The following is an 11,159-nucleotide window of genomic DNA, read 5'->3' on the forward strand; positions in this document are numbered from 1 at the left end:
TGGCTGTTCCCTTTGGAACCATGTGAATTTCTGAATGGGCTGAAATAAAATGAGTTTCAGCTTCACCTTCTCCCTGTCCCACCTTGCTCTGTTTACACCCAACTCCAAAATACTCTGAGCCAAGCAGCAATCTCAGTGCAGCCCTGTCATTGTCATTGTCTGCTCACACCTACACTGCCCTCAGCCTCCTGTACTGTTCCAATGCATCATAATGGGAGCTCAGGGACAGCACCTCATCTTTCAATTCAATCCTTTGTAGCCCCAGAGTCAACATGGACCTCAGCAGTTTCTGGATGAACAGACAGTTGTTAGAATCTGGAACATTCCACCTAAAAAGGTACTGGAATTTGAATTCATAAGGAGTTGCAGGGAATTGAAAATAACGAGTTTACAGGTTAACATCATGAAGTGGGTGATTGGGACTAAATCTGACACTCCCTACAAAGAGACGAAGTGCAATCTGGACAAATCTGTGCTCCCTCTCAGACCAAACCAGACCCTGAGCTTCCAGTTACCTGCCATTTTAACACACGAGCCTGTTCCCGGGCCAACATCTGTCTCATTCTTAATGCAGTGTTCCAGGGAAGCTTGATGCAGAACAATCCAGAACATACCAAATGGCCCTGTATTTCAAGGACAGCAATTTCCCCTCCCATGTGGTCAACAATACCCTTCAGTGTATCTCCACCACTTCCTGCACCTCTGCTCTTGAACCCCACCCCTCCAACCGCAGCAAGGATAGAATCCGCAAGTCCTCACTGTTCAGCCAGATACAACACATCATCCTCTGTAGGTGGTGGAAATGGCAATCAGACCCCACCAACTGAGATATCTTTCCCTCCACATCCCTTTCAGCATTCCTCAGAGACCATTCCCTGTGACTTCCGCATTAGATCCATGCTCCCCACCAACCCATCCTCCACTCCCAACACCTTTGCCTGCCATTGCAAGAGGTGTAAATCCTGTGCTCACACCTTCCCCTCACCTCCATCCAAGACACCAGAGGTCCCTTCCACATCCAGCAGAGATTTTCCTGTACATTGAATAACCTCATCTATTGTGTTCATTGCTCTCTACAACGGGGAGACAGGACGCCAACTTGCAGAATGTTTCAGGGAACCTTTCTGGGAGACGTGCACCAACCAACCCCACTGTCCTGTGGTCAACAATTTCAACTCCCCCTCCCACTCTGCCAAGGACATGCATGTCCTGGGCCACCTCCACCACAAAATCCTAGCTACATGACTCCTGGAGGAAGCATACCTCATCTTCTATCTTGGGACCCTTTAACCACAGAATCAACATATTCTCATTTCCCCTCCCCCCACCTTATCCCAGATCCAGCCCTCCAACTCAGCACCACCCTCTTGAACAGTCCCACCTGTCCATCTTCCTTCCCAATTACCCACTCCACCCTCTCACCATTACCCTCCACCTGCATCTTCCTATCGCCTTCCCAACTACCTTCCTGCCAGCCCCACACACACATCCTATTATCTGTCAGCCCTCTTCCCCACCCTCACATTCCTGCTGAAGGGCTTAGGCCCAATATGTCAATTCTCCTGCTCCTTGGATACTGTCTGACCGGCTGTACTTCTCCTGCGCCAAACTTTAACGTAAACTGGAAGAATAACACCTCATTTTGTACTTGGGGACCCTTCAGCCCTCTGGCCTTAAAACTGAATTCATTAATTTTCGGTTCTAAGTCCCACACCTCACACACCAGGCCTTGTTATTACATAGTCTGCCATTACACATTACCTACGGTTAGCCACTAACAGTCTCCATTAACATCTATTATGATCATTATTCATTCCTTTGTCCAATTGCTCCTATATCTCTCTTTGGACTATATCACCACCTATCATTTACTCCTTAACCCCTACCTTCTGCATATAAACTGACATTTTTTCTCAGTAACATCAGTTCTGAGGAAGGGTCAGCAGATCCAAAATGTTAACTCTGATTTCTCTTCACAGATGCTGCCAGACCTGCTGAGCTTTTGCAGTACCTTCTGGCTGTTGTTTCTGATTTAAGCAATCACAGTTCTTTTGGTTTTCATTTACTGGGAGTTTCTAATTCAGGTCTAGCAGCCTACATCATGAGTTTATAAACCCTCCCAGTCCACACTAACTCCATTTCTCTCCCACTCCCTTCACACTCACTGGGTCTCTTCCCAACCCCTGCCCAGTGACACTGCACGTGCACAGCTCATGGTCACATGCTGGCCTGTTGGCAACACCCGTCATTCACTCCCATTGGCTGGAGGATTACACCTAGTCTCCTATTGTTCTGAAGCTGCCGTCAATCAGCCAGGCCCCATTGTGACATGAGTGGTGGGATCCTCCCAGGAGTGTGGGAGGCTGAGGGGTGACCTCAGAGGTTTCTAAAATCATGGGGGGAATTTATGGGATAAATAGACAAGGTCTTTTCCCTGGGGTGGGGGAGTCCAGAACTAGAGAGCATAGGTTTAAGTTGAGAAGAGAAAGACATAAAAGTGACCGGAGAGACTACTTTTTTCATGTAGAGATGGTGCGTGTATGGAAGCTACTGTCAGGGGAAGTGGTGGCAGCTAGTACAGTTACACCATTTAAAAGGCATCTGGATGTGTACATGAATAGGAAGGGTGTAGAGGGATTTGAGTCAACTGCTGCCATATCATACAAATTAGGATAGGATATCTGGTTGGCACAGAGGAGTTTGACTGAAGGTTCTGTTTCCGTGCTGTATATGTCTGTGGCTCTGCCCTGGGATGAGCTTCATCATTCACAGTGAATGGGGCAGTATCGCAGAGCACAGGGGTTGGGGGCTATTCAGCCCATTGCGGCTATACTCTCTCCCTCTGGACATGCTGCCAATCTGCCCTTCCTCCCCTCCCATTTACCCGTAGCACTCCAAATTTATCCTCAAATAGTTAAATTCCAGAGATGTACAGCACAGAAACAGAACATTCGATTTAACTCGTCCAAGCCACCCATTTATCCCAAATTAATCTTGTCCCATTTGCCAGCACTTTGCCCACATCCTTCTAAATTTTCTTAATCTCGTACCCAGTCAGATGACTTTCAAATGTTGTAATTGTACCAGCCTCCACACTTCCTCTGGCAGCTCATTCCACGTTCAGCTTGAAAACATTGCCCCTTAGATCCCTTTAAAATCTTTTCCCTCACACCTTAGGCTTGTGCCCTCTAGTTTTGTACTCACTTAACTTTGGGAAAAGACCCTGGTTGTTCACCCTATCCATGTCCTTTACGATTTTATGTACCTCGAAAGTCATCTCTCAGCGTCCGATGCTCCAGGGAAAACAGCCCCAGCCTATTCAGCTTTTCCCTATAGCTCAAATCCTCAACCCTAGCAACACCTTTGCACATCTTTTCAGAATCCTTTCAAGTTTTGTAATATCACTACTACAGCAGGGAGACCAGGACCGAAAGCAGAATTCCAGATGTGGCTGAATCAATGTCCTGTAGAGCTGCAAAACAATGTCCCAACTCCAATACTCAATGCATTGACTAATAAAGGCAAGTACACCAAACGCCTCCTTCACTACCCTGCCTATCCATGATTCCACTTTCAAAGAACTATGAACCTGCACCTCAAGGTCTCTTTGTTCAGCAACACTCCCCAGGACCTTCCCATTAAATGTGTAAGTCCAGCCCTGATTTGTTTTCCAAAATGCAGCACCTCACATTTATCTGAATTCACTCCATCTGCCACTCCCCAGCCCATTTGATTGAAGTCCCATTGTCCTCTGAGGTAACCTTCTTCCTGATCCAATTTGGTGCCTATGTAAAGTCACTAACCATAGCTCCTATTTTCACATAGAATCATTGATATAAATGATGAAAAGCAGTGAACCCTGCACCGATCCTTACACCATATTGCTCATCACAGGCTTCCAGTCCGAAAGGCAACCCTTCACCACTACCCTCTGTCTCCAACCTTACAGCCAATTTTATATCCAAATAGCTAGTTCTTCCACCTTGAATGTTTTTCTGAAGTCCAAGTTAGTGATTTTCATAAACAAAGGAATGCTAAGTATCCCTAATCATTTTTTACCTTTCCAATTACATCTAAATCCTATCCCTGAGAAGCCCTTCCAACAACTTGCTCACCAGTGTATTGTTCCCTGACCTTTCCTCATCACCTTTCTCAAATAATGGCGCCAGTCTTCCAGCACCTCAGTGATACAAATATCTCAGCGAGGGGCCCAACAATCACTTCCCTAGCTTCCCACAAGGTTCTGGGATTCACCTGATCATGTATCAGGCATCTATCAATCTTGACGCATTACACAAGTTCCAGTGCCTCCTAACTAATATGGACACCTGTCAAGTTATCCCTATTTATTTCTCCAAACTCTCTCATTTTCATATCCTCCTTCAGTAAAAGCGGACATGAAATACGCAGATAGTATCTCTGCTGCCTCCTGCAGATCCATAGACAGCTTTGTTGATCTTTGAGGGTACCTATTCTCTGCCTAGTTACTCTTTTGTCCTTAGTGTATTTCTAGAATCTCTTTGGATTTTCCCCAAACCCATTTCACAAAGCTCTCTCGTCCCCTTTTTGCCCTCTTAGTTTCCCTCGAGTATACTCCTCCTGCACCTATACCTCCACGTATTCACACAAACCCAGCTGTCTGTACCTGCCATATCCCTCCTTCATTTTCTTGACCAGAGCCAGAATTCCTTTTGACAGGCAGCATTCCTTACACCTCCCAGCCTCGGCCTTAACAGGAACATACTGTCTATATACTCATTGTCGCAGGCCTATGGGGGCAATGGCAGAGGAAGACAGAGAAACAATCAATCATTCTCAGTAAAGAGGAAGTGCTGGGAAAGATACCAGCCTAAAGGTAGTTGGGTCTCCTGGCCGTGATGGAATGCATCCCCGGGGACTGTAAGAGATGGCAGTGGGTAAATAGGAAATACACTCGTGATAATTCACTAAAATTTGCTGACTCTGGGACGGTTCTAACAGATTGGAAAGCTGCAAATTTGATGCAAATATTTTAAAATGGACGTTATAGCATAACTTCTGTAGTGGGGAAAAATGTCCAATCTTTCAAGAAAGAAATAGTGAGCTATGTGGATAGAAATTGCCTCATCGAGCAGACACAGCGTGGATTCATGAAAAATGGACGACACTAAGATGAGTGGTAGAGCAATGTGCGCAGAGGCCACTGTCAGTCTGCACAGGGATACAGAGAGGTTAATTGAGTGGGTAAGGGTCTGGCAGATGGAGAACAATGTTGGGATATGTGAGGTCATCCATTTGGGTCGGACTAACAGCAAACTGGATGATGAAATGGTGAAAACATGCAGCAGGCTGCTGTGCAGAGGGAGCTGGGTGTCCTTGTGCATGAATCACAGGAAGCTGGTTTGCAGGTACAGCAGGTAATTAAGGCAGTGAAGGGAATATTGTCCTTCATTGCTAGAGGGATGGTTATGCTGCAGCTGTACAGGGGGCTGGGGAGGCCACACCTGGAGTACTGTGTACAGGTTTTCGTCCCCTACTTCAGGAAGGATGTAATGGCGCTGGAGGGGGTGCAGAGCAGGGTCACTAGTTTGAGTCTGGAGTTGAAAGGGTTGCCTTCTATGCAGAGATTGACAAAACTGGCATGATCCTCATTGGAATTTAGAATAATGGGAGATTGTATAGGAAAAATATAAAATTATGAAAGGAGTAGATAAGATAGAAGCAGGGAGGTCATTTCCACTGTGGACTGGACAAACTATGGTGCACAGCGACAAAATAAGGGGGTATCAGATTTAGGACTGAGTTCAGGAGAAACTTCTTCAGCTAAAGGGTTGTGAATCTGTGGAATTCCCAGCTGATTGAAACAGTTGAGACTTTCATCTTGAATGTCTTTAGGTCAAAATGTAGATTTACGAACAAGAAAGGAATTAAAGGTTATGGGAGAGAGCAGTAAAGTGGAGCTGAGATCAGCCCTGATCTTATTGAATGGCAGAGCAGGCTGGAGGGGCCAGATGGCCTCCTCCTGCTCCTATTCCTTATGTTACGTTCCCACTTTTCAGCCGTCCCTTTACCTGGGAATAGCAAAGAAGTATTGAAAGATTTTATCTTGTTCAATCACAATGCACCTTTATTCAATTTAGAACAGCAACTTTTAGATCTGGTCTATTCTTTTTTGGAACTATTTTAAAACTATTATAATTATCAGAGAATCCAGACAGTGGGGAAGCAGGTCATTCAGCCCATCACATCCGCACTGACCCTCAGACTCCCACCCTACCCATGCAATGCTGCCTTTCCCATGGATAATCCACCCAACCTGCACATCCTGAACACTGTGGGTAATTCAGCCTGGATAATCCACCCAACCTGCACATCCTGAACACTGTGGGTAATTCAGCCTGGATAATCCACCCAACCTGCACATCCCTGAACACTGTGGGTAATTCAGCCTGGATAATCCACCCAACCTGCACATCCCTGAACACTGTGGGTAATTCAGCCTGGATAATCCACCCAACCTGCACATCCCTGAACACTGTGGGTAATTCAGCCTGGATAATCCACCCAACCTGCACATCCCTGAACACTGTGGGTAATTCAGCCTGGATAATCCACCCAACCTGCACATCCCTGAACACTGTGGGTAATTCAGCCTGGATAATCCACCCAACCTGCACATCCCTGAACACTGTGGGTAATTCAGCCTGGATAATCCACCCAACCTGCACATCCCTGAACACTGTGGGTAATTCAGCCTGGATAATCCACCCAACCTGCACATCCCTGAACACTGTGGGTAATTCAGCCTGGATAATCCACCCAACCTGCACATCCCTGAACACTGTGGGTAATTCAGCCTGGATAATCCACCTAACCTGCACATCCTGAACACTGTGGGTAATTCAGCCTGGATAATCCACCCAAACTGCACATCCCTGAACACTGTGGGTAATTCAGCCTGGATAATCCACCTAACCTGCACATCTTTACATAGTGGGAGGAAACCAGAGCAATCAGATGAAACACACGCAGATATTAACAATAAGGTGATCAATCCTTTCTTATTTCCCAGTTCCGTCCAAATAATTTCACTGAACTTACTCCCATGAATATCGTCCCCAAGCACAACTCTAATGCTATCCCTAACCAAAAACACCAATCGTCCTCCTCTCTTATCCCCCTTTCTATCCTTCCTATAGCATCTATACCCTGGAACATACAGCTGCCAGTCACATCCATCCCTGAGTCATATTTCTATAATACCGATGATATCCCAGTCCCATGTTCAAACCATAACCTGAGCTCATCTGCCTTCCCTGTCAGGCCTCTTGCATTGAAGTAAATGCAGTGTAACTGCTCGGTCCTACCGCGTTCTGCCTTGACTGTTTGATTTCTGAACTGTACCAGCCTCAGACTTACCTCCTTTCTCACTATCTCTTTAGGTTTACCCCCACTCCCTCACTGGTTTAATGCCTCCCGAGTAGCACTAGCAAATCTCCCTGCCTGGATATTAGTCACCTTCCAATTCAGGGACAATCCATCCTTCTTATTCAAGTCACTTCTACTCCAGAGGAGAATTCAATGACCAAAAGATGTGAATCCTTCTGCCCTACACCAGATCTTTAGCCAATCATTCATCTCCTCCATCCTGCTATTCCTACTCTCACTAGCATGTAGCATTGGGAGTAATTCAGATATTACGACCGAGTATCTACTTTTTTATATTCCAGGCTAATTTGCTATATTCTCTCATCAGGACCTATCTTTTTCTCTTCCTGTGTCATTGGTACCAATGTCCAATGACCTCCCACTGGTTATTCTACCCTTTAAAGAATATTCTGCCACCAATCTTTTCTGAACCTTTCAAGTTCCACAACATCCTTCTGATAGGTGGAGAACAGAATTGCACTCAATATTGTAAGAGTGGCCAAACCAATGTCCTGTACAGCCACAACATGACTGCCCAACTCCTGTACTCACTGCTCTGACCAATAATGTAAATCATACCAATCACCTTCACTATCCTATCCACCTGCGACTCTACTTTCAAGGAATTATGAACCTGCACTGTAAGGAAACTTTGCTCAGTAACACTCCCTCGGACCTGACCATTAAGTCTATCAGTCCTGCTAGGCTTTGCTTTTCCAAAAAGCAGCACCTCACATTTATCTAAATTAAACTCCATCTGCCACTCCTCAGCCCATTTCCCCATCTGATCAAGATCCCATTGAAACCTGAGTTACCCTTCTTCACTGCCCACTACACCAATTTTGGTGTCACCTGGAAACTTACTAACAATCCCTCCTATGTTCACATCCAAATCATTTATGTAAATGATGAGAAGTAGTGGACCCAGCACCGACCCTTGTGGCACTCCAGTGGTCACAGTCCTCCAGTCCGAAAAACAACCTTCTACCACCACCCTCTGTCTTCTACCTTTGAGGCAGTTCTATATTCCAAATGGCTAGTTCTCCTGGTATGGTGAGATCTCATCTTGCTAACTAGTCTTCCATGGCGAACCTTGTCGAACGCCTTACTGAAGTCCATATAGATCCCATCTACCGCTCTGCCCTCAAAAATCCACTTTCTTACTTCTTCATAAAACAGCTCAGTCAAGTAAGTGACATGATTTCCCGCACACAAAGCCATGCTGACTATCCCTAATCAGTCCTTGCTTTTCCAAATACATGCAAATCCAGTCCCTCAGGGTTCCCTCCAACAACTTGTCTGGCACCAACATCAGGCTCACAGGTCTGTAGTTCCCGGGCTTGTCCAAACCGCCTTCATTAAACAGTATCATCATATTAACCAACCCCCAGTCTTCTGGCACCTCAGCTGTGACTATCGCTGATACAAAAATCTCAGCAAGGGGCCCAGCAATCACTTCCCTAGCTTCCTACAGAATTTTAGGACACACCTGATGAAATCCTGGGCATTTATCCACCTTTCTGCGTTCCAAGACATCCAGTACCACCTTCGCTGTAATATGGACATTTTTCAAGGTGTCACCATCGATTTCCAACATTCTATATCTTCCATATCCTTCTCCACAGTAAATGCTGATGCAAAATACTTGTTTAGTATCCCCTCCCCACCCCATCGCCTGCAGATCCACACACAGGCTGCCTTGCTGATCCTTGAGGAGCCCTATTCTGTCTCTAGTAACCCATTTGCTCTTAATGTATTTATAAAAACCCTTTGGATTGTCCTCACCCTATTCGCCAAAACTGTGTCCTGTCCCCTTTTCGCCTTACTGATTTTCCTCTTAAGTATACTTCTATTGCCTTTATACTAGAAGGATGTTCTGGATTGGAATAAATGCCAAATATTTCATCTTGATAAAAGGGCAGGACTTACACTGATTAAAAGTCGGGCCTTGCATAGTGATATAGAACAAAGAGACCTCGGGGTTCAGATCTTTGCAGTTTATGTCACATGTAGACAGGGTTGTTCAGAAGATGTATAGCACACTTGCCTTCATTGCTCACACCTTTGAGTATAGGAGTTGGGACATTACATTGAGGTTGTACAGGATGTTGGTGAGGCCTCTTCTGGAATACTGTGCTCAGTTCAGGTTGTGCTGTTATAGGACAGATGTTATTAAGTCGGAGCAGGTTCAGAAGAGATTTACCAGGATGTTGATGGGAATGGATGCTTTCGGTTATAAGGAGAGGCTAGGTAGGCTGGGACCTCTTTCACTGGAGGGTAGGAGGCTGAGGGGTGACCTTATTGGAGGTTTATAAAATCCTGAAGAGTATCGGTAATGTGAACAGCAGGTGCCCTTTCCAGGAGGGGGCGCGATTCAAGAGTGGGTGAGAAAAGGAAGACTCTAAAAAGACGTTCCGGATTTTACTTTTTGTTTTTGTACAGAGAGTGATTCACATGTGGAATAAACTAGCAGAGGACGTGGTAGCTGTGAATACAATTACAATTTAAGGGTGGCACAGTGGCTCAATGGTTAGCACTGCTGCCAGGGACACAGGTTCAATTCCTGCATTGGGTGGCTGTCCATGTGGAGTTTGGATATGCTTCCCCGGGTCAGCGTGAGTTCCTCCAGGTGCTCCCGTTTCTTCCCACAAGCCACAGATGTACAGGGTAGGTGAACTGGCAGTCCTCAATTGCCCATAGTGTTCAGGGATGATTGGGTTTAGTGAATTAGTAAGGGGTAAATGTAGAGTAAAACGGTAGGGGAATGGGATTCTAAGAGGAAAAAGCATTTGGACCTGTATATCGATAGGGAATGCTTGGATGGATTTGGACTAAGTGGAGGTAGATGCGATTAGTTCAGTTCGAATTTATGGTTGACACGGACTGGTTGGAACACAGGGTGTGTGTCAGTGCTGTATAACGTTCTGACTCTATCGCTCGTTATCTCTGTAAATTCCTCTATGCTCGGAACTCTCCGTCAATGCCACCTCATCCAGTCTTACAACTCTTCCTTATCTCGATAAATCCTCTCCAGCCTCAAAACTCAAAAAAGTCTATCAGAAATATCTCTATCTCTGTAACATCCTCAATCCTCAGAATCCTCTCCAACTTTCATCTCCTCCAGCTTCATTACTCTCCCTATCTCTAATCCCCTCCAGTCTCTCAAAGCTCTGCTATATGTGCCTTTTTTATTTCCAGCCTTCAGGATTCCCAATGTTTATTTCTCACTTGATGACGGCCCTTTCCGATTCTGTGCTGAGCTTCTGAATTCTTCCTTAAACCTCTCAATCTCCTTTTCCTCCCAAAACATCGGCCAATCATCTGTCATCTACTCTAGTATCACCCTTTCTGACCTGAAGTCCAATGGAGCCTGTCATATTCCTATAATAAACATCTTAGCGGTCTACAGAACAGAAAAAGGCTCTGGTAGTACATCGGGTCTGTGACAAAGAAAACTACCACCTAACTGTCCTCATCTATTTTCCAATAATTGTGGAAAAGTCTCATCTATCATGGCATTGCAAGTGCACACTAAATACATCTCAAATGCTACCGGGATTTCTGTGTCTCCCACCCTTACAGACAGTGAGGTTCAATGCAACTGTTGCTGTATGATGACATCACCCACAGGAACACAGAGCAGCTGGGTCTGTGCAAACCAGAGATCACCCACACATTGGGAAGGATGGCAGGGTCCCTGAGGGGGGGCACAGGAGATTTACCAGGATGGTTCAAGGAATGGGGGATTTTAG

Source organism: Hemiscyllium ocellatum, unplaced genomic scaffold (genome assembly GCF_020745735.1).
Source record: "Hemiscyllium ocellatum isolate sHemOce1 unplaced genomic scaffold, sHemOce1.pat.X.cur. scaffold_949_pat_ctg1, whole genome shotgun sequence".
Lineage (NCBI taxonomy): Eukaryota > Metazoa > Chordata > Chondrichthyes > Orectolobiformes > Hemiscylliidae > Hemiscyllium > Hemiscyllium ocellatum.